At 46.2% G+C, this 22,583-nt stretch overlaps 1 long non-coding RNA gene across 1 annotated transcript in view; it reads left to right on the top strand.

The window, feature by feature from the left end:
• The window catches only part of LOC118605612, a 102,153-nt gene extending 82,087 nt beyond the window's left edge, over nt 1-20,066 (top strand). Inside the window, exon 3 of the long non-coding RNA XR_004952232.1 lies at nt 19,870-20,066. This is a non-coding gene — a long non-coding RNA (uncharacterized LOC118605612). The remainder of the gene's footprint in view (nt 1-19,869) is intronic.
• The last annotated feature ends 2,517 nt before the right edge of the window (nt 20,067-22,583 follow it).

Below are 22,583 nucleotides of genomic sequence, written 5' to 3'. Positions count from 1 at the left end.
GATTATCAGTTGGGAAATTCGTCGTAGTGTTTATGTGCAGAGGAAAGAGAAGACGAAATGGACTTGGAGCCAGTTGTTTTGGTCGTTCGTTGTCAAGCGATCACTTAGCGAGCATTTGCTCTGGCTGTCGAGTGTCTTTGCTATTAGCCACTTAATCCTTGGGAGAGGCCATGCTCCAGGTCACCCCCAACGTAGAGATAAAATTCAGCCCTGCGTTTCTTCTCTGTGTGATCTCGGCATAGGCAGCTGAGCATTGCTTTGACCCCAATAAGCAGACCTCTGCAATCAAAGCCCTCGTTATTAGCTTAAACCCAAATTGCATCTTGACCTCAAATGAGTTTCAAAAGCATAGGAACAAATACTTTTGGAAGGACTAAAGGAGATGACAAAGCTATCGTCACAAGTGTCCAGTCCTTTTCCCCGAGTTCCCATGATCCCTCTTCTCTCTTTCTCCCTCACTTCTGCATTCCCCACTGGAGTCGCTCGGTGTTCACCTGGCCGTGGGAGAGGACATTGTGACATTTCAGATTTGCTGCAGCAACTTGAAGACATGGAAAATGCAAACATTTTGCTTGGTTTGTCCTGTCTTCTGCCAATGCAATCTGACGGAGCCGTGGGCGTCCTGATGCCAGATATAATCCCACTAAATAAATCTTTAAGAACCTAAAATAAAAGCACTGTCACATTTTACTTTTGTTTACTGCACAAAGCCATTCTCAGTGTCTATGAGTGGTGTCAGATGCAGTAATCCAGAGTAAATCTCCAGGAAGAAAAATGCATCTAAACATGAACGATCACTCATTTCCCATTTCCCCTCCCTTCCCCCATTTTTATACTGGATGAGTCACTGGGGTGGCTGCTGACAGCTTCTGTTGGCTGGCCGGGATTGGGGGGATTATTATAGGGACTTGCTGAGGCCTGGGGTTGCAGCCAGATCTGCAGCCATGTTGTAGCCAGGTCTTTGAGCCCCAGCTTGAAAGAGTTCGGGGTTTTTGCCCTTTGGGCCATGTCTATTCTGGCTGAGGGTCAGGAGACCACACCCTTTGATTCTGGCCTTCACAAGGGCCAAAGCTTCTCCAGGAGGTCCTGTGTTCTTGCCAAGTGCATCTACTATAGAAGTCCGGGAGCCCTTAATATTGAATGTCAACTGTAGTTAAACAATTAAAAAATAAATTAAAAGAAGTCTGGGAGCCCTTAAGTCATACCTACTCTTCGGGCAGATTGAAGCTGATGATTCTGGGGCTGCCCTCTCCGGGCCCCGGACAGCTGCCCCCTTGGAACACCTGCCGTTCAGTAGCTGATCTTAACCCTGCATCATTTACCCTACTCTGCCGTCCTTTCAGCCTTACTTTGTCTTTCCAAACACTAATGTTTTGCTGAAGAACAGGCCAGAATGCAGACTGTTCCTCAGTTTGGGTTTTCTCATGACTAGATTTAGATTGCACATTCCCCACTGGACTGTTGTATCCTTTCGGGATGTCACATCTGGAGGCATATGTTATCTATCTGCCCCGCGAGGGCGATGTGAACTTTGACCTACTGGTCAAAGTGTTGTCTGGTTACTACACTGTACAGTTACTTTTTTTCCCCTTGTAACTAATAACTGCTCTGTGGGGGATACACTTTGATATGCAAATATCCTGCTCCTTATGTAAGTCCATCCCACCCCTACCCCCAAATTAGGATCCATCAATGATGCTTGCCCCAACCAGGCTTTAATATGTTGGTCACTAAATGCTGAATTTCCAGTGCCTCTACTTTCTCAGCATTTATCGGTTGGCATTCTCTTTCCGTGAAGAGCCCTCTGTCCTCTCCTCCCCTCCTCCCCTCCTTCTGTTCCTCCCCTCCCTTTTTCTGCTGCTGTCTCATCAGCGTAGTCTCATAGATTCCTATTTTACTTAGTGGGTAATAATGTATTACTGCATTTTGGTTTTGAAATTGTCCTAAATGTGGCCAGTGAGATCCCCTTCAAGCTTGGCATCCTTTGGATATGCTACCATCATTATTTTGAGTTTACTTTCAGGCATTAACAAGATGTTCTAGGCTTACCTTGTCCTGCCCCTGACCTAGTCTTGGAATCAGCCATTTCCCTAAGGAACATTGGTTTCTTTTTCTAGGGAATGAGATCTAGGTACCAGGTATGCCCAGTGCTATTGGCATGTTTTTGCTTCAAGACCCTTTAAAATCTAGGAGATCTATATTATGCACATATATACTCATATGTCTTAGCTTTGAAATATATAAATACACACATTTGATATTATATATATTATACACGTGTATATATAATATACATGTTCGAAGTTATAGATATACACATACACACATTTTTCCGTGATGTTACCCTAAAATCCATTCCACCCCCACGAATTCTTCATTGCTTCTCTACATCCCATATTTGAATCTCTCTCCTTCCAGAGTGAGGACCCCTTCTCCCAGAAATATCACACATTTATATATATCCTCAATCCTACAACATACATAAAATCATTTAAAAATTGCTACACTCATACCGCTATGGAAAACAAACCTAATTAAAAAGAGTTTATGATTAAGTCCGCAGCTCTTTTTCCCTCTAGGCTTAGGGTATATAGTCAGTGTACTTTGTTCAAAAATTGCTCAGATTAGTTCTTATTTCTTTTCCTCTGCAGTGTGGTTCTTAATTTAGGTTTGTCCAATGTTTTCTAATGATTAGATTTATTCGAAATATAGTTCCGTTCATTCACTTCCATTTGCTTTCAATTTTAGTTTTTGTTCTTATCCTTGTTGATTTAATTTTGTTTTTGATTATGTAGAATATTAACATACTTCTAAAAGCTAAATCTATGCAAAAAAATATACTTAGAAAAGTGTCACTCTTTTTCATATCCTGTTCACTCTGTCTCCTATCCCTCAGTGGTAACCAACTTTAATTTATTTGGGGTTTTCCTTCCTAGTTTTTTTTTTTTTTAAATCAGCAAACACATGTATGTTTTCCCATTTCCCCTTCTTTCTTATATGAAAGGTAGCATACTCTATACTTTTGTATCTTGCTTTTTTATTTAATATATTCTAGAAATCACTCCATATCAGTTCATAGAGATCTTTCCCATTCTTTTTTACAGCAGCATATTACTCCACTGTACATATGTAACAGTTTACTTTCAACGAATTTCCTGTATTGGAGAATTTAGGTAGTTTCCAATATTATAGCACAGTGAGTAAACTTTATGTGTGAATATCTATATTCTTTTTGTTGGACGTGTATCTTTAGGGTGATTTCTTAGAAGTAGGATTGCTGAGTCAAAGTAATTAAATATGCATTTTTGTTACTATGCCAAATTCCTCTTTATAGGGGTTGTACAGTATGCATTCTCCCCAATAATGTATAAGCTTATATGTTTCCTTACAGCTTTGCCAGCAGAGTATGTTGTCCAGATTTTGAATTTTTGCTAGTCTGGTGGGTGAAAAGTAGTATCTCAGAGAAATCTTAATTTGCATTTCTCTGATTATATGTAAAGTTGAATAGTTTTTTTGTAGGTTTCGGAAGCATTTTTATGCCTTCTTGGTGAATTGTCTATGACTTTGCTTACCTGTCTATAAGATTTTTGGGGGATATTTTTTAGGATTAACCCTTTAGCTGTGATACTTGTTGCAAATATTTTCTCCCAGTTTGATATTTGTCTTTTGATTTTCCTTGTGGTATTTTTTGCCATGCAAAACTGAAAAACTAATTTTTAGTCAAAATTATCAAATTTCTATTTGACTTTATCTGAATTTTGATTCATAATTTGAAAGCTTTGCTATATAGGTTATAGAAAAAAAATCACTCATGTTTGATTTTTAGTATAAGCATAATTTAGTTTTTCACACTAAGATCTCTAGTGTATTTGGAATTTATTTTTGTAAGAAATGGATCTAATTTTATTTTTTTTCCAAATGTCAATCCAATGTACCAATACCCTGCATTCAAAATCCAAAGTTGATTTCTCTACTTTGTGTCTATTCCATTAGTCTGTCTGTCTCTTCATGTACCATTATCACACTGTTTTAATTTTAGAGGCTTTGCAATATTTACAAATATCTGGCAGGGCTAGTTCTATTTTCGATGTTTTCCTACCTATTCTCATACGTTAATTTTTCTGTGTGAACCTTAGTATCAACTTGTCCAGCTATAGAAAAAAACCTGTTAAAAATTTTATTGGGTCCATTTTAAGTTTATACATTAACTTAGGGAGAACAGACTTCTTAATGATGTTGAGATATCCCGACCATGAACAAGGAATGTCTGTTCTGAGATCAAAGAGTCTGAGAATTTCTGAGTTTCGCCATTTTTTTCAGGTTTTCCAGAAACACTGTCATGTTCTAGGCACCAGAGTTAGCTTTCCTTCTTCTTTTCCAGTTCTCAAGCCTCTTATCATTTTCTCTCATCTCATTCCATTGGTCAGGACTTCCAGTACAGTGCTAGTAGTGGATAAGTGGGTGTCTGTGACTCATTCTTTACTTCGGTGGGATGCCTCTAAGGTTTCCCCATTAAGTAACATGCTGAGATGTTGGTTCAGGACTGTATATATTATGTTAACTGAGTTTCTTTCTCTGATGCAGTTTCATTGTTGCCTAAAACCCTTTTGGTGTTTAGAATTTGGTTTGTATTTTTGATCTGTTGGTTGCCTTTGTATTTATACCTTTGATACTGCCCTTAAGCTCCCCTTTTCTTAAACATTTACTACCTGGTTCATCAGTTTTAAATGGTACCCTTTGACCCCCACCTTTACCTAAGCAATAATCAGTGGCCATGTTCCACTTCCCCTTTCTCTCTCCCCTTTGTTACAATTTATTAAAAGTTATATTCTTTCTACTTTGTCAGAACAGGTAACGTTGGTATACTCTTCTGTTACAATGACTGTACCCTTGTTTTACTCTTAGCTCTATGTAGTCAAATATATTAAATGATCAACCTCATTCCTGTTGCTGAAGCTCCCCAAGTTATCTCTCAGATGGGTAAAGCTTGGTCGGATAAAGCCTGGATATTAAATCCTTGGCTTGTACTCTTTTCTTGAGTGTCTTGAAAATACTGCTTCGCTCTTGCACTGTTCTAAATGTTGTTCTTAGGAAGTCTGGTGTCAGCCTAAATTTGTTACCTAAATAAAACTTTGATCTTTTTTCTTGGAGGTCTTGAGGATTTTTTCTTTGTCACTGAAGTCTAATAGGACACATCTATTAGTGTCTGACAGGATACATTTACTAGAATCCATCTCAGACTTGACCATTCCAGATCAGTGTTTCGAGGGCCTTTTCAGTATGTTACTTTAGGATTTATCTTATTTCTGGGAACTTTTCTTTGTATTTCTAAACAGTATATCAGGTCCATTGTTTTAATTTCCTTCTTCATGGACTCCAATTATACATATTTTGGACCTTCTTTGCTTACCTTTGATTTCAACTACTTTCTGATTTTTTAAAACTTCTCTTTAAACTCATTTTCATTCTGTTTTTTGTTGTTATTGTTGTTCCATTACCTTTCTTCAGTGTCTCTTTTTAAAATTTTCATTTGAACCAATTCTCTTTTGATCATCTTGTAGTTTATTATTCATTTCTGAGATAGTTTTGACTTTTCTTCAAAATTTTTCCTGACTTTGATCAACTCCCATTGCAGTCTTCCTGATTTTTTTGGGGGGTCCTCTTCTCAGTTTTTATATGTGATTCTAGTTTAAAAAAAGAAACTTCAAATGCATATTTTATAATAGTCAATTCAGTTTGAAATATTTATAGTTTTCTTTTGCTTCATAGTTGATTGGTGGGGGAAATTTTTTTCATTAGCTGAAATGTCTTGATTCAAATGTTATCTTTTTTTTTTTTTTTTATAGTAGCTTAGTATGGAGTCGGTCTAATTTCTAACCCCAACTCGGGCATTTTGTGGGGTGGAAGGGGGGAGGTTTCCATTTCAAGAGTGCTCTCTTTTGTCAGTATAGTGAAGTGCAGTTTATTGAATGGATAGTGGTGGCAGAAGGGAGGGGAGGCTTGGTGTATTTCGTTTCTCTTTTTAAAAAATTTTTTTTTCTGCAGGATTCTTAATTTCCCCTTCCTACGTTCTTCTTTTTTTGTCCTGTCATATCTCTAAGGGGCAATACCCCTTCTCTATTTCCTTCTCCTCCCAGGAGCCATACTTCTCTGATATTGCTACCCTCTGACATTGCTACCCCTGACACGACTCACCTTCCTTGCAGCCAGTATCGTGGACCACTAAGTTTCAGACTCATGTTCATTATTTTGCATTGAATGTTTTTCAGCTTTATTAAGGTATGAATGACAAATACTTTGCATTTAGCGTTGCACTTGTCCTTCCTTTCCGGGATGATTCTGACTATGCTTCATCTCTTTCCTCTACCCCCTGTCCTTTTTTTTTCTTGGAATTTCTTAAGACTCTCCTTTTCTGCACTATACCCACAGACTTACAGCAGTGGTAGGTGCTGTGTTGGAATTTCGTGCTCATGTGTAATTGAGTAATTGAGGTTCATAGTTAGTATTATCTAATGCCTAGTAATGCCGATGGCCAGGATCATCTGTAGGTTTTTTGGTGGAGGCTTGGTGTTTTTCACCTTGTAGATGCTGGCTTTTTGTTTGTTTCGTATTTTTTGTTTTTACTTTGTTTTATTTTTTAGATGTGAGGAGACGTTTGGATTTAGAAAGCCACCATTAATTACATCCCAGACTTATTGCTGTTAAACAGTAAAATATTGCTTTTCAAAGAAACTTTTGTCATTTCAACAAAAAAATTTTTAATTCTTTAATATATTTGGTTCTGTAATAACGCCAAGCGTGTTAATCACTTCACTTATGAATTTCAGTGGGAGAAGTGCCCCCTGGTGGAAGTTTTTAGAAATATTTTCATATAGGATAAGCTGTAAACTTCTCCTGGGAGAAGGGAGATCTCTTCCCATAGCCAAAGGCATTGCTCCTCCTCAAAACATTTATCCCGTGGAAGCCATTTCAGTTTCAATGCTGGTATTTTCTACCATTCCTTAAGACTCAAGAACCCCTGCTCTCATCTTTGTTGGTCCCTGGCATATGGTTAAGTATTCTGTAGTTATTTTTCAGCATCAAAAAAAAAAAAAAAAGAAAGAAAGAAAAGAAAGAAAAACCCACAAAATACTCCAAGCTCTTATGTTTTTCTCTTGGTGGAGATGAATTTAGTCTGAGCTGTTTTCTCTTCTCACCTTTATAGATGAGAAGAGCCTTGGTTCTTACAAGTGGCTGCTAATAGGAGAATCAAAAAATAGGAGATTGGCTTTTCTTACTCAATTTTCAATAGATTTTTTTTTCCCCTTAAAAGGATCTTCATAAAAATTGAGAGCAGTGTATGCAAAGATTTCTTGAACAAGATACAAAACCTGTTAGGCAGACAAGAAAATAAGTTGATGAATTAGACCATATTAAATTTACAGATTTCTTTTCATCAAAAGACACCATTAGGAAATTGGAAAGGCAATCCTACTGAATAGAAGACATTTGCAGAACCTACATCCGATAAATGATTTCCATCCAGAATAGAAAACTTTTATAAACTGATAAGGAAAAAAGACAGCCTACAAAAGACTTGAAAAGATACGTCATCAAAGAGGATATCCATATGGCAAAAAAAAAAAAAAAAAAACACATGAAACAGTGTTCAGCTTCATCAGTCATCAGGGAAATTCAAATTAAAACCACAATGAGATACATTACATCTACTAGAATGACTAAAGTGGAACAAACAAAGAAACCCAGAAAATACCCAGGTGTTGGCAAAGATGTTGAATACCAAAAGTCACATACACTTTGGATAACTGTCAGTATCTTTCAAGGTTAAGGATATGCCTTCTTATGACCCAGCTATTCCATTTAGTTATATACCCAACAGAAATGCATGCATTTGAGCATAAAAAGGCATAAATTAGAATGTCCTTAACAGCACCATTTGCAATAGGTCCAAACCAGAAAGCATCCAAATTCCCATTACGAGTAGAATGGATGAATGAAAGGTGGTATAAATTACACAGTAGAATACTATACTGCAATGAAAATGAACAGTCTACAACTATATGTAGCAATATGGAATGAAACTCACAAACATAGTCATACTTCAGTAAAAAGTTAAAACAAAAACAAAAAATTAGCCTGAGCAGAACCCAAAAGCCAATGCTCAGGTGGGAGGTATTCCTGTGGCTTTGTGTTAATAATATCCTCCTCACTGAGAACAGTTTGACAAGGCCATTCAGTGCTAACCAGGCCTCCAGCATGGCCACCTGTCCAGCTTGAGCCATGGTACTAAGACAGAAGGGAGGGGAAAGGCCTTGACTGGGACACAAACTAAAAGCAAGGAAGAATTTCCTCCCTCTCTAGCTTTAGGAATTCCTTTGTTTTTAATTAATTTTTAACTACCCAGGCAATATAGAAATAGTGTTTCCTTATGAATCTAAAACATCACAGATGATATGATGTCTTGGATTTGCTTTAAAACAGCATGAGGTGGAGAATGGCAGGGGCCATAGTTGAAACAAGATTGATTATAAATTGATGGTCGTTGAAGCTGGGACCTTTTTATAGTATTCTCTCTATTTTTGACTATGCTTGAAAATTTCACGATGAAAAGCAACTACGCAGCACATAGTTACTGAAAAGGCTAAAGTCTATGGATGACTTCAACTGACTAAACCTCAGATATTTGTATTTGCCCCGTCTTCCCCCACTTTCTACCCCAGTTAACCACTGTTAGCAGTTTGGGGTTTGTCTTAGGAAACAGATGGCCCATTCTAAGTGGGATAATTTGAGGAGGTTTTAATACAGGGACAATACACACAGTTGTGGGAAGGAAACCCAGAAACCATAGCACAGCACCAGGACTAGCAACACCAGGAAGCCCTTCTCACCTTTCTGGAACCTGGAAAGAGAAAGCTGTGGGCACCTCGAAAAGGAGCTGTGACCTGTGGGATGTGGCCAGTGTTTGGAGACCCCATAGAGAGGGAACTGGGAAAATAAACAGTCCGATCTCATTCTCTTCCACTCCTTTGTTCTCCTGCTACAGCGCTCACCAGCTCACCACCGGCTGGAAGGCGGGCGCCTCCCTGGTGCTGTTCATTCAGATCAGCCTCCCAGGGTGCATGCAGGGTGGCGTCTGGAGGCGGGTCTGCAGGGGCTCCTGGAAAATAGCTAGCGGAGTGTGGGTCTTGCCAGATGTTTTTCTGTGCATTTGCATGTGTGTATGAATCTACGATATGTGGTTTTGTTTTCATTTTTTTTTTTTTTTAATGTTCATGGGGTTATGTAGCCTGCCTTGTTCAACTGGTGGGTGGTTCCCACTCATCAGTATCTTGGTGTTCTTTCCATGCCTGTAGATTGAGATCAATCTCATTCTGTGTGTCTGCCTGTCTGTCTGCCTGATGGTATTCTACTATGGTTTATTTTGCCATTCTCTCTTGACAAAAACCTAAATCCCTTCCCTCTTGAGACCTTCTTGTCTTCACCTGGGGAGATCGCGAGTCATCTTGGGAACATCTGAGAAGTTGCCATATGCAATATGTCCTTTGCGCCCACGGAGTCTTCTGCTTGGTCGAAAGATGTTTTGTGTTGTAGGATATACTTTAACTGTCCAAAGCGTCCTGCTTTTTGGCAGCTGGGACTGGTAGGGGAGGAGTCAGATGAGAAATGCCGTGAAGACTGGATCAGGCATCGGAAGACTTGGCTTTGAGTTCCAGCTTTGCCACTGCCTTTCTCTGTGATCTTGGGCTGGTTGCTTAACTTCTCTGACCCTCAATTTCTCATCTGCGAACTGCAGGTGATAATCATATCTGCTCCGCCTGTCCCACAGGGTAGTTGTGAGGGCGTCCTTAGAGGGTGGGAAAGTGCTTTGTAAAGATTCACACAGCTGCAGCTGTTACCTCTTGCACTCTGACTTAGAGTCTAGCCAGGAAAGTAGGGGTTTTTGGTCTGGGACAGAGGCCAGTGACAGTTCCCTGTCAGGGTACAAGCCTTGTGCTCCTCTCCTCCATGCTCCCTCCGGCAGCCAAGCCAATGGGAGTGGCGCCAAGAGGCAGGTGGTCCCCCTGCACCCATCACCCCGTGTCTGACCCACAGCCGTGGCGCGGACTCAGTTGCCTTGAGTGACCAGGCTGCCCCAGCCAAGGACTGTCTGGCCCTGTGCTTTTGGGCAGTCTTTTCCATGGGTCTAACTTGCTCTGGGATTTTGACTCCTTTTTCCTGGAAGACAGAGTGGCGCTTGGGAGTGGATTTTTCTATCCGTGGTTGAAGGACCAGCAGCTGGTCCTTCTCTCTAACTTCAGATCAGAGAGGCAGGCAGCATGTGCCCACGTCATCACCCCACAATAGCGGGATGACAAGCTAGGGAATGAGTCTATGTCCCTCTCTGCTTCCGAAGCCTCAAAACGCGCTTTTTTTCCGGAAAGCTTCCCCTTACAACAAAGCATGGCTGATGTTTCCTCAGTGCTTGCTCTCTGCCAGGCGCCACGTGAAGTGCTCTCCATACACTATTTCATTTAGTCCTCACAGGAGGCTTATTATTACTGTCTTAAATCCATCTTACAGTTGAGGAAACGTAGGCCCAGAGAGTATAAGCCATTTGTCACAGGTCGCACAGTTAGAGGCAGAGAGAGGATTCAAACCCCAGGCTCTCTGACAGCAAGGGCCATGTCTTGGCCATCAGGCCAAGGTTCCTCCTGGCTCACCCTGCAATCCCTGATGCCACTCTGACCTTGGTTCCTTAGGGTTTTTGTATGATTTGACCCACGGTATATCTTATCTGTTGGGTCTTGATCCCTAGAAAAATCACGAATGTGTTTTCTGCTTTTTATTTCCTTCCCAGAGTGACTGGAGCAGAGTTGTGTATACAGTAGGAGCTCGGCAAATGCCAATTTCTCGTGAAAATCCCACTGCGGGTGTTGTCAGTGGGCCCAGCATACCAAAAAGGCAGTGTTGGCCCTTTATGGAAATTATCAGGAAGATGAATAAGCTGGAAATCTGAGCCCCTGGCAGGGCTGACTCAGACCTCACAGAATGGCTCACTCTGGCCTTTGAAGAGCTGAGAGCTATTTACACCCCACTAATGGACCTTGCTGGCTGCGCTGTATAAATACTCCGGTCTAAGGCCACAAGTGAGTGAGGATGGGCGGGCAGGAAAGGAGAAAGAACTCCCTTCCTCGTCCTTGGCATGGGATTCGTGGGCGTTAGAAGCTGAAGCGGGAGTGTGGACTCCAGTTCCGTGGGAAGCCACCCGCAGCCGGCCTGTGCATGATGCAGAATGGTTTTTAGTTGCCATGTACGTGGTATGTAGAAGTCGCTCTCGGCATGAGGTTCTTTGCATAAATAAATGGTGACCAGCTGTTTGTTCGTCTTCCTATTAGCATGACCATCCATCACAACTTGTTTCAAATATAAGGCTGGGAAGGAGAAGCTGAGACTCCCATGAAAGGCAAAAGTTCCAATGATGATCTAGCTCAGTCTGGCACACATTTGCCTAGAGAAACTCACCAACTGGGAAGACAGGCTAGGATCTACCCGGGGGGCTGGGTGCAGGGCCTGATGTTCTCTGTGGGTGCTCCCCACCCAGAGAGCAGGGAACACTGGAGGAGACCAGGCTCCCGTTGGGCGGCCTGTTTTGGTGGAGGCAACATGGTCGATATCTGGTTCCCTCTCCTGGGTGCCTTTCTCATCTCCTGCCACCGGCCACGACTTTCACGGATGACCTCGAGAAGGTACAAATTGGCAGTGAAGGGTCCCTAGGGCTCGGTCCCCAGCCCACCCTTGGTGGTCATGGCCCACTGGCTATTTGAGGTGCCCTAATTCGGGGGTAGCAGGTGACAGGCAGGACAGAATGTCACCATCAATTTGTGGCAAGCTCTCAGGTGCCACTCTCTGCCTGCCGCTAGGTCCAAAGCCACCACGGCAGTCTCGTCTGCTTCCAGCCAGGCTCTGTGAGGGAGGAGGCAGGGGCCTGCCCAGCCTGCACCCACCCCTTCCGCAACCAGAGGACACTGACATTCTCCTCACTCATTTTTCATCATTATTATTATTGTTTTTTTCTCTTTCTCTCTCTTGAAACTCATTTCATTCATTCACCTACCCATTCTAAACACACACACACACACAAACCCAGTGTGCCAGGCACTGGGAATACAGGGGAGGCAGGAGAGACACCATCCTTGATTCACCAGAATTGACCTTTCATTGGAGGGGGGAACACAGTCGGGTACAGTATGAGTAAAGAAACTAAAAGATAATGGCAGGTTGCGAAGGTGCTGTTAAAGAAACAAGGGGAGATGGAGGGTAACGAAGGGACCTGGTCTGGACAGAGTAGCTTTGCCTGGGAGGTGACTTGTGAGCTGAGGCCCTAAAGACTGAGAAGGACTCTGCCACGTGAAGAACAGCGGGAAGGGCACTCCAGAAGCGAGACGAGCATATGCAAAGGCCCTGCGATGGGGCAGAGCTTGGTTTCCTCACGGAATTAAAAGCTATTATTATGGCTGGTGTGTGGCGAGTGAAGGCGAGTGCAGGCCCTGGGACAGTCTGGTGGACGGAGGAGCTTAAAGGCCTCTGATGAGGCAGCTGGGTTTAGTGGGGGCGAATGGGGTCCACTGAGAATGTCACTTTAGGCTCATTTGTCGCAGTTGCTCCTAAGCATTTATTGGGGGCCTCGTACTTGTCAGGCATTGTGCTGAGTGCTGAGGCAGTTTAAACTTAGTTGGATCATCTCCTGGAAGCAAAGAAGAACCCACAGGGGTCTGCAATGTGTGGTGACGCGCAGAGGCAGGACGGCAGCAGTGGAAGTGGCTTCCATGAGCTCTCCGTGCGGTGGTGTTCCGGATACCAGCACCGCCCTCCACCAGACCGCTTTCCGCCTGCCGGCCTCGGGCTCGGGCTTATTTAAGTTCTGGCTGCAGATGTGGCCCATGCTCCACGCACAGTAGGTGCATAGTACACTCAGACTCTGCGGAGTGTGATCCAGGGAGAGCCTGTCCTCGGGCCTCAGCCTGAACTGCAGGTGCAGAAAGAGAAACAGCTCTTCTGAACACTAGAGCATTTGGGTGCTCACTGCTTCCCGCAATGCAGATGGAGAAATCGAGTCCTTGAGAGAAAGTCATGACATTTCCCGACCAGCTTATGATTGTATTTTTCGTCGCATGTTTGAAACATACTTAAGGAAAGAGACGCCTTTACCTGAACAGCTCAAATAACTACGTTTAGTGCCGGGAAGAGGTTGGGTGTTCCCGAGAGCATCCCATAGCTTCGTCCTGGGGAGCCCTTGGTTTGTGTACCCCATGTTCTTTATGCCTGAGAAACGGAGTCATCTCTGGCCAGGGAGGCTGCACCCTGATATTTTTGGAGGGTTCGGTTCCATTCTTAGTCTCTTTGCTCCCCTTGTGGGTTTACGTAAAGCGTTGGTAGCTGTGAGCCATGCTACCCTCTGTTTAGCAGTGTGGAGGCCACCGCCAGAACTTAGTTTGCTTTGAGGTTTGGGCTTTAAATGGAAGATGCTAGAGTGTGGAGGGAAGGCTGCGGCCTCCAGAGGCTTGTTGCCTGGGTTCCAGCTGTTTGACTTGGGAGAAGTGACTTAACTCTTCTGATCCTCGGGGAAAGGGGAGAGTCAGATGGCGACTTCTAAAATACTGACGATAGCTTGCTTGCCGGGTGCTTGTCCGTAAGCACCTTCCACGCGAAGCTCAGTGATTCTCAAACTCGAGCGTGCACCAGTTACCTGGAGGGCTGTACGAACACAGTGGGCTGGGCCCCACCTCCGGAGGCTCCCATTTGGTAGATCTAAGTGGGGCGGCCAGAGAATCTGCACTTCTAACAAGTTCCCAGGTGCTGCTGGCCCCAGGACCACACTTTGACAATTACCGCATGAGGTCATTTAGTTTGGTCATCATGACAACCTGTAAACTTGATAGTATTGCAATTGCCACTTTGCTGCTGAGAAAACGGAAACTTCAGGAATGAAGTGACTTGCCCAGGGTCACGCGGCCACCAGGTGGTAATGCCAGGATTAGAATCCAGGTCTGTGCTGTCCAAAGTCATTGTCCCCAGACTCGGCGTGAAGGTGTGTGTGTGTCTGTCCCCACAGGGTACCTGCCTGGCAGGGAGGAGGCGCTCCAATGCTGGCTGTGGTCCTTTCACCTCTTTTGACCCAAAACTGGCCTTTATCCAAGACGATAGTCGACACCAAATGGTTTTCATTATTATTTTGTGATAAAGCAGAACCAAACAGGACTTCGAAAACTTGGAAGAGAAAATCCAGGCTTGGAAGGATGGGCACCTAGAGAGGGGTGCTGAGTCATCAGACAGTCATGGGCCTCTGGGGCCGGGAGGGCTGGGGGATCACTTGTCCAGTCTGCACTCGGTGTCCCGCCACACCCCCAGCAAGGGTCTCTCAGCCGTGTGGAGAGCTCACTTCTCTGACAGCCGGGACCCTGAGAAAGAGCTTCCTTTTTGAAGTGGAGGTTCACTGGAGCCAGTGTTGGCCAGCAGGGAGAAGTCACGGCCGTCTGTCTTTCTGCGCCTCTTTTCTCAACTCGGGTAGGGAATCTGGTGCCTCCGAGAACAGATTGTCTGCACCGTGAACACCCCGAGCTTGTACAGATAGTGTGGGCGCAATCATGGGGGACCAGGGAGTTGGGCTCCAGGGAGGCGGTGGGAACCCTGAAGCTGGACCTGGCAGGAAGGGAGGGATTCAGACACTGGAGGATGGGCTGGGCTTTCTTGCAGCAGAACCAGTGCAGCAAAGGTTCAGGGCGAGGGAATGCACATGGCATTCCTGAGGCACTGGGCCCTTCCTCCGAATGTGGGCCCGTCTCCCCTGGTTGCCCTCCGGGAACTAATTCTCTACCCTGGTCAGCCATGGGCAACCCTGCACTCCCAGCTGAGGCATTTGGGTTGTCGTCCGTGGAGCTGAGGGAGCAGGGCGAGGGGCCACAGTGTTCTAGAAGGAGGAACCTGCCTCCCCCCGAGGCTTCCATTAGCCCGAGCTTGGGGCTTCCATGGGAGCCTTTCTTTCTGAATGCTCATCCATTCATTTGTGCAGACTTTCCATGTGAATTCTCTAGAAGCTGAATTATCCTGGAGACTTCAGCCTGGCAGTCTCCTTTCTGCCCTCCCCCCCTTTTTTGCTGGCAATAAGGAGTAAATTTAGGGAGAGCCATTGTCCACGTTCCAGCCTGGAGCAGCCCCTGCTTAAGCTGGTACCTTCATCTCTGTGAGCTCAACCCTAAACTCTCTGGTCTTAGCTGGATTAAGGGCCTAGGTTGTTGCGGAGGAGGAAGGAGGTACCTCCATAATTGCTGTTTAAATCTACCTAACAATAGCCACATGTGGAGCCCGATTTGAGGGTTATTAAATCTGAGCCCATTCTTTCCCTAAACATGCCTTTGTTTGCATAGCTGGGCAACATGGGGAGAGTAAAAGCTGCAGAGTCAAAAGGCCCCTTTTCCAGGAAAGAATGGGCTCTTGATTTGGCAGAGAAGCCTGGTGACAAGAGTCCCCCAGGCCTGGCTTAGGTGGGCTGTTTCTAGCCCCCACCCCCACCCCCCCACACTGGCAACTGTGCACCCATGGTTCACAGACCTTCTCTGACTTTAAACTCCAGCCCCGGGTAGGGCAGCTGCCTCAGCACAGCTGGGGGGCCTCGCCCCACACCCTGCTCCTGTTTTAGAGGGTCTTGCCCCGTGGCAGCAGCCACCTGAAATCTCAGGGGTGACAAAAAGGGAAGGAAGGGGCACTATGGAGAGAGGCCTCTAAGCTGTCCCCTCTGCCACCATTTGGGGACAGATGAGCACGTGCTTCTCAGCTTTTCCCTGGCGCCCCTTTCCCGTGATGTAGGAAGGACAAGAAAGGTGTGTTTCGAAGGCATGCCGTGGCTCCCAGCTCTTCCCTTGTGGGGGACAGAGGGCAAGACAGGCGGCTCAGTTTCCCTGCTCTGCATCGTAAGGCCTAGGCGCAGACTTCAAGTCGCGTGCACTCTTTTCGATCAGGCGCTTTTCTGGAGACGTGCTGAGCACACACGTGTGTATCTGCGTGACAGGGCACTGGGTCAGGGAGAGGCCCGGCATCAGCGTGGGGCCGCCTCCAGGGGGGTTCCCTGGAAGGGTGCAGCCAGGCCCCCGTGTGACTCTCGTTTGGGTGCTCTGCTACCACGTTTGGCTGAGGGCCTTGGGAGGCAAAGGTCCAGCAGCCTCAGGTGGCTGTAGGACCCTGGAGGCAGGAGAGCAACTGTCGGCTGAGGCAGAGGCTGGGTCAACTCTGGTGCTCTGAGAGGGCTCACGCCTGCCAGCCAGCAGCTCCTCTCCGGAAGAGCCCAGGGCAGACCTGCCTCCCTTCAGAGGGGTCCTCTTTTCACTCTCCAGACATGGGGCATGGTCAGCCACGGAGAGCAGGATTCAAATCTTGCAAAGAGGTGTCTTTGCAGGTGAGAGATCCTTTGCATATTTTGCTTTAAATTATTAACTTTGTAAACTAGCTTATTAAAGTTGAATTTCTAGAAAGGAGCCTAAAGAATCATGAAGACAAAAGATAAGGAAACTACTTTCGCATCATCGAGAGATGAAGAACATATGAGAGTTCTCACCAATCAGTAGGAATTTCTTTCATAGGAGGATGGAAGGTATAAGAACCCTCATATAATGCTGGGTACACATGGCCACGGTGTTTCTGAAAGGCACTTTATCAAAACGTGTTAAATAATTCAAGATATGCACAAAGCTTTACGTTTCGTCTATTTCTACACAGCTCTGTTTCTTACAGATTTTTCCCCCAGTTAATTTTTCTGGTAATGAGCAGCAAATTTTCCTTCTGTGGTTACAGTTGTGTGACATACTTATTCTCACTTTTATATTTCAGTTACAAATAAAATATAATTATATATTTATGTTACAATTTGTACTGAAATGCTGTTTACAGACCTTTCTGCCCTGCCTGTGTTCCATGTTACCGATGGTTCTTTTTAAAATTATTTTATTTTTTACTAATGTTTCTAAGAACACTTTGATACTGGGCTCTTCTCAGATGGAATTAAAGGCAAGAATAGGGATGAGATGCGGAAGAAGGAAGAAGAAAAAGTATAGGCTTTGGTGTCGGTCAAGGGTTCACATCCCAGCAGCGTACCTGCCTCCCCGTGTGTTTTCGGGTAGGTTACCTAACCTCTCTGAGCCTCAGTGTCTGCATCTTTCACATGTGAGGATCAAAGGAAGGGATGTGGTAAAACCTCTGAGCACCATGGCTACAGCCGGGGGAGTGCTTGGTGAATGGAGCAGTTGTTCCCAGTGTATAGGGTTCCTGTGACTAGCCCTTACTCACCTGGGCCCAGGGAGCTTCAGTGGTTCCCTGGGTCCAATCCCCTGCTTCTTGGCAGGGCAGAATTCCAGGTATCTACAAGAAAACCGCCCACCCCAATCTCAGAGACCTCAGGGGAAGGAGGGTCCAGACTCTTGCTTACTAATGCATTCCAGTGTCTCACCCTTGGAGCCAGGAAGTCCTCCAGAGTGTCTTCACTTAATCCCCGTTGCCCGATTTGAAGCTTATTTTCTCTTGGCGCTTCCTTAGGGGGAAAAGACTGAGATTTTCCTCATGCTAGAAAATGTCTGGTTTCTGTGGCAAGCAGCTCTATCTATCTTGTAATCTCCCTATGAGATCACCGTGTAAGAAGATTCAGGAGGAGGAAATGGGTGTGTGTTGGTGTGTGTTTGGGGCGGGGGGCGGGGGGGGCGGAGAGGACGGGGGAGGTGCTATAGAGAGAGAGGTGGGGCATCCCTGACTTGTCCTTTGTCCTTTGGAAAGGAGTCACATTGGTATACATGCCTGTATCTTCCCTTGGAACTCCAATACTCAACTGCACTCTCCACATCTCCATCTGGCTGTCTCACAGGGATCTAAGTGTCACCCTGACCTTCTACCCCAGCATGCCCGCCTTGCACCTCCTCTAGAGTCCTTCACCTCAGGGCATGGATCTCTGGCCATATATTCACACAGCCGGGCAACTGGGAGGCCTCCCGTATATGACCCCTCTCTAGCCCCACATCCAGCCCTAAGTCTTGTTAGTTTTATATGCTATAGCTATGGAATCCTTTCATATCTGTCTCTCTTTACTGCTGCCACCCTAGAGCAGTCACCTGCCCCGTCTCCCAGGTTCTTTCTTCACTCAGCACCCAGAGCCTCTGCAAAACAGACTAAACCTTGCACTTTACCTGCTTAACCAATCCAATGGCGTCCCACTGTCCTCTGCATAAAGACCACGTTTCCTGGTGTGTTCTACGAACCCCTGTCTGTCGTCATGCTGCCCCTGGCTCCCTGTTTCCCAGCCACTTCAGCCGCCTTCTTCCGGTCCCTCCAATGCGCCATGTTCTCTCCTACCCTAGGGCACAGACACATGCTCTCTCCTCTTCCTGGGCCACTTTCTGCCTTGTCTTTTCCTGGTTAACTGTCACTCATCCTTTAGATGTCAACTCAATGGTTACTTCCGTCAAAGCCTCCCCTGACCCTCAAGCTTTAAAAGCTTGCCTAAACCAGAGTTCCTTTCCTTCAGAGCCTCGAGGTGAGTTTATAATTAGACATTCGTAAGCATGGCTATTTGCCTGATATTGGTCTGACATCCTTCCACACTGCAAGCTCTAGGAGAGCAGGACTGTGGGTGGTTTTGGTGCCTATTTCACCCAGCGCCTAGCTTAGTGCCTGGCATGCAGGAGGGACTCTGTCCACGCCTGGAGCGTGAGTGTGTGTCTCCGAGGTCTGACCAGGCCTGGGCCCTTTCCGGCCTTGCCTTCGGAGATTGTCTCGGGCCCACGCCCACTTTCCGTGCCAGCCTTTCTGCGGCTGAGCTCCCCTCGCCGCTCAGATCGGCTTTGCAGGCGGGTTTGGCGTTTGGACCAGCCGTGAGCCATTCGCTTGGCGCTTTGTGCAGGCCGGTTGTCAAGTGCTGACCCAACAGTGGCTTCGTGTTTCTGAATGGCTGGCACTCGGAGTCTCTGTGCACAGGATTAGACCCAAATGCTAGTAGAAGGGCTCTCGCTATTTATGGGAACCCGGGGGTAAAGGAAAAACAATCCTTTGGTAAAGCAAATAATTACCAGTTAATTTGTCCCGTTTGTGACTTCAGTGTACTGTATATAGTAAAAAAGCTTCGTTAGTCACCTATTAGACAAACAAGTGGCATTAACTGGCCAGAAAGTCTTTGTGGGGGTATGGGTAACAGGCCCTGGTGGTAATGGTGTCTTCTCAGTCACCTGACTCTCCCTACAAGTCTCAGAAGTGATGTAAGGGGCATTTGGTGGTTTCCACAAATAAACTGTCACTGTTTGCTACCTCTGTAGTGAGCTGAAGAGCTAATTCTCTCTCTGCATCCGCCCTTCCCCCATGCCTCCGAGTATCCATCTCAGACATATAATGCCCTCTGGCAGCTCCAGCCCGTTAGTATTGATGGGTGAAGATGATACCTTGACAGGCAGGTGGTCCAGTGGGAAGGTTTCTGTCCTGGGCTTGCCACAGGCTCTGTCACTGGCTCTCTGTGTAAGCTGGAGTGTTACTTCGCCTGTCTGACCTCAGTCTCTCCCTGCCGCATACACCCCTTACAGGGCTGTGGGGCTCATTCTAAGATAGTGGGTTAAAGGTGCTTTGAAAAGTCTAACATTATTCAAATTCAGGGAACCCTGAGGATTGAAATATACCAGTTGGTAAAATCTAGTTTTCTAGTGCGAAGGTTTTTTAATGCTTGATTTTCTGTGTTAATGTGTGACCTTCTTGCACAGGATCACCTTACTCCCTGGGCCTTGGTTTCCACATTTGTGAAACAAGATGGATTGATTCTGGGTTGGCACGTAGCAGCACTAAATGCCATCTGTCTCTGTCCTTCCACAGTTCAGGCAGACATCACTGATGAACTCGAAGAAAGCCATCCTCTCCAAGGAGCCGTCCGACAGCCAGCCAGCACTAATCTGTCCAGCTTTGGTTCGGGGGCGAAGCTGTTTGCCAGTTGTGGAGAGGCAGTCCTCACAGATCATCCACGAGGTGTAGACGCGAGAATCCAGGCCCAGAGGCGCCGACTCGCCCAAGACTTGCGGGTAAGTACACCTGTGAACTTACAGCGGACTTGGGGGAGAAAGTTTGGGTGGGGTCTCATGCATGGAACATACCACACGAGTCCGACTCAGGACCCACGTGGGCCATTCGTGCGTTCTGAAGCCATCACTTTTCTCTCCTGCCTACTTCACAGGAGGCCCTCTGTCCTCTGGCAGAGGTCGCTGTGTTTGTGTTCCTTTGCTTGCCTGCCTCTCCTCGTGGGGTGAGCATCACAGACCCCAACAGGGACCCTTCCAGTCCCGGTGGAAGCCAGTCCATGGCCATGTTCTTCCTCGGGGTCTGGGGCCTGAGCCCCCTCTTCAGAACAGGCATTTGAGGCTATGTGCCCTAGGGATGCCACCTGTTGGAAGCAGGCTGGCTTCCCATCTTTTGAGGAGCTTTTCTGCCTGGAGTGAGGACAGTTATCTGGCAGGAGGGGTGGGTGGGGCACGCTGCTGCCCTGTGCGCTTCAGGAAGCTCAGGCGAGGGCTTCGGAGCTCATCTCCCTGCCTTCCTCCCCCGGAGGAGTGGCTGGGTGGGTTGCAGAAGAAGGGGGACCGGAGCCTAGTTCAGGCGTGGGGAGCTGGGTGGACATTGCACCGTTTGACTTGGGCTCCCGAGGACAGCAGGCCCGGCCGAGAAGCCAGCTCTCTCTAGTGGGGAGTGAACTTGGGGGCAGCGGCCTGATTGCTGGGGCTCTGCCTCCTTGTTTAGAACCGAGCTGTCCGAGGTCTCGTGGGAGAGGCGAAGGTCCTCTCTGGTCTCTGTACTCGTCTCCTCACCTTCTCTATTTCATGCTTTTCATTTTGCTTAAGAAATTGATGTAATGATGTTATGTGGCCACATGGGCCTGACCTCAAATGCAGTCTGCAAGCCCCACGTCCCGGCACTCCTCCCCCACGCCCCAGGCATGTCCCAGGGGCCACGTGCCCCTGCTTGTGGATTCAGGGCCTCTCACACAGGCCCTTTCCTCTGACCTGGTTATGCCGTTTAATAAATTCATTTGGGGGTGAGCTCAGAGATGAGGATTGGAGGAGAGAAAGCATTGTCTTTCCTTCCTAACTGTCCCCAGGACACACTGAGCAGGCTTGGAGGATTCTCACTAATCTAATCCCTGTCAGAAAAGGAACCATAAAACAATTCAGGCTTTAGAAGCCAAATCCCCTTCCTGCGCTCACACGGTTTCTCCCGTACCGTTTTCCCTCCTTCGCGGTAAAGTGGGGGTTCAGTGTCTCGGTCAGGGTTTCAGTGGATAAGGATTTCGTATTTCACTCTTCCATTTTTTCGTATTTAAATTCACTTTTCTCCCCGGTTTGACTTTCCACTGACCCTTGAAAAATTGGCGTATTTCAAGGAGAGGGAAGAGATCTCATTATAGGAAATGAGAAAAATGGAGCTGAGTTTTAAAACTTTTAATGACTAAAACACAGTGTTCCAAGTCGGTGTTGCATTGGGGTTGAAGTCACTGTTTGGTTACAAGTCTTTTAGGTCTAAACGGGGTTGATGACATCTGTTTAATTTTAGATGTCTGGAATACATTCTGAAAATAATGAAATCCAAATGTATGACCAAATTAGAGAACAATTTTTATCTGCGACAAAGAAGTTTTTAAAATAAGAGCAAACATTTTGACTAAACAAAGCTTTAAAAGACCCACCAAACCTTTGGTCATCTTGCTTTGACTTTTCCCAGTGGGTCTCCATGGTTGAGAGAACTTTGTGTGTGAATCAGACATTATTATGTAATTTTATACCCATGTTCCTGTCCTTTCTGTGGGCTTGTGCTCTGCTATGTGCCGTCAGCCCTGGAGAGACCGTGTTTAGGGGGCTGAGGACGCTTCGTAGGAAGGCTCCTTTGGTGAAGCAAAGGGCTCTTGTCTGCAGTAACCTAATAAGCTGCACAGGACCCAAGGAAAACTAAGAGTGCAAAGCCCCGCCGATGGGGCGTGTGCTACCCTGGGCATCGGCACAGACAAGGAGCGTCTCTCACTCTCACCGCGCCCTGTGTGACCAGGGCTGGTCCCTGACTCTCTCTGGGCCTCGCTTTTTCCACGTGTATGATGAGCTCAGGGATGCTCGGAGCTTGTAGTTGTCCTCTCTCCAGGAAGATTCTGTTGTGGCATGAGCCCCTACTATTGGGAGGTGCATAGAACAAATTCCTCCTGCACTTCCTAGAAGCCCAGCACCTAGGGTGAGGTGGAGACTCTGCCTATGTGGATCTTCTTTATTGTCCCCGTCCCAGGAAGTCCTATGTGGGTGATGTGGACATTCATATGTCTACTCCACCCTGCTGGCATGGGCCCAATGTCCAGCCATCTCCACCCCTGGTGAGACTCTCATGTTTAGGAAGGAAGTAAATTACAATCAAGGTTTTGCCTAACCTTCAAGCACTTAGCTACTGGGTAAGGAAACTCTGTATCTCCTGGGTGTTTGTATCTTCCAAATATTTGTTGCTTCTTGTCTCCTCGCCTTGTCTCACCCTGCCAAAGTTGGCCTAGGTCTTCCCAGAGAACA

This window comes from Rousettus aegyptiacus, unplaced genomic scaffold (assembly GCF_014176215.1).
Source record: "Rousettus aegyptiacus isolate mRouAeg1 unplaced genomic scaffold, mRouAeg1.p scaffold_m13_p_7, whole genome shotgun sequence".
Classification (NCBI taxonomy): domain Eukaryota; kingdom Metazoa; phylum Chordata; class Mammalia; order Chiroptera; family Pteropodidae; genus Rousettus; species Rousettus aegyptiacus.
The sequence above is the reverse complement of the archived record's forward strand: the minus strand, read 5'-3'. Positions and strand labels throughout refer to the sequence as shown.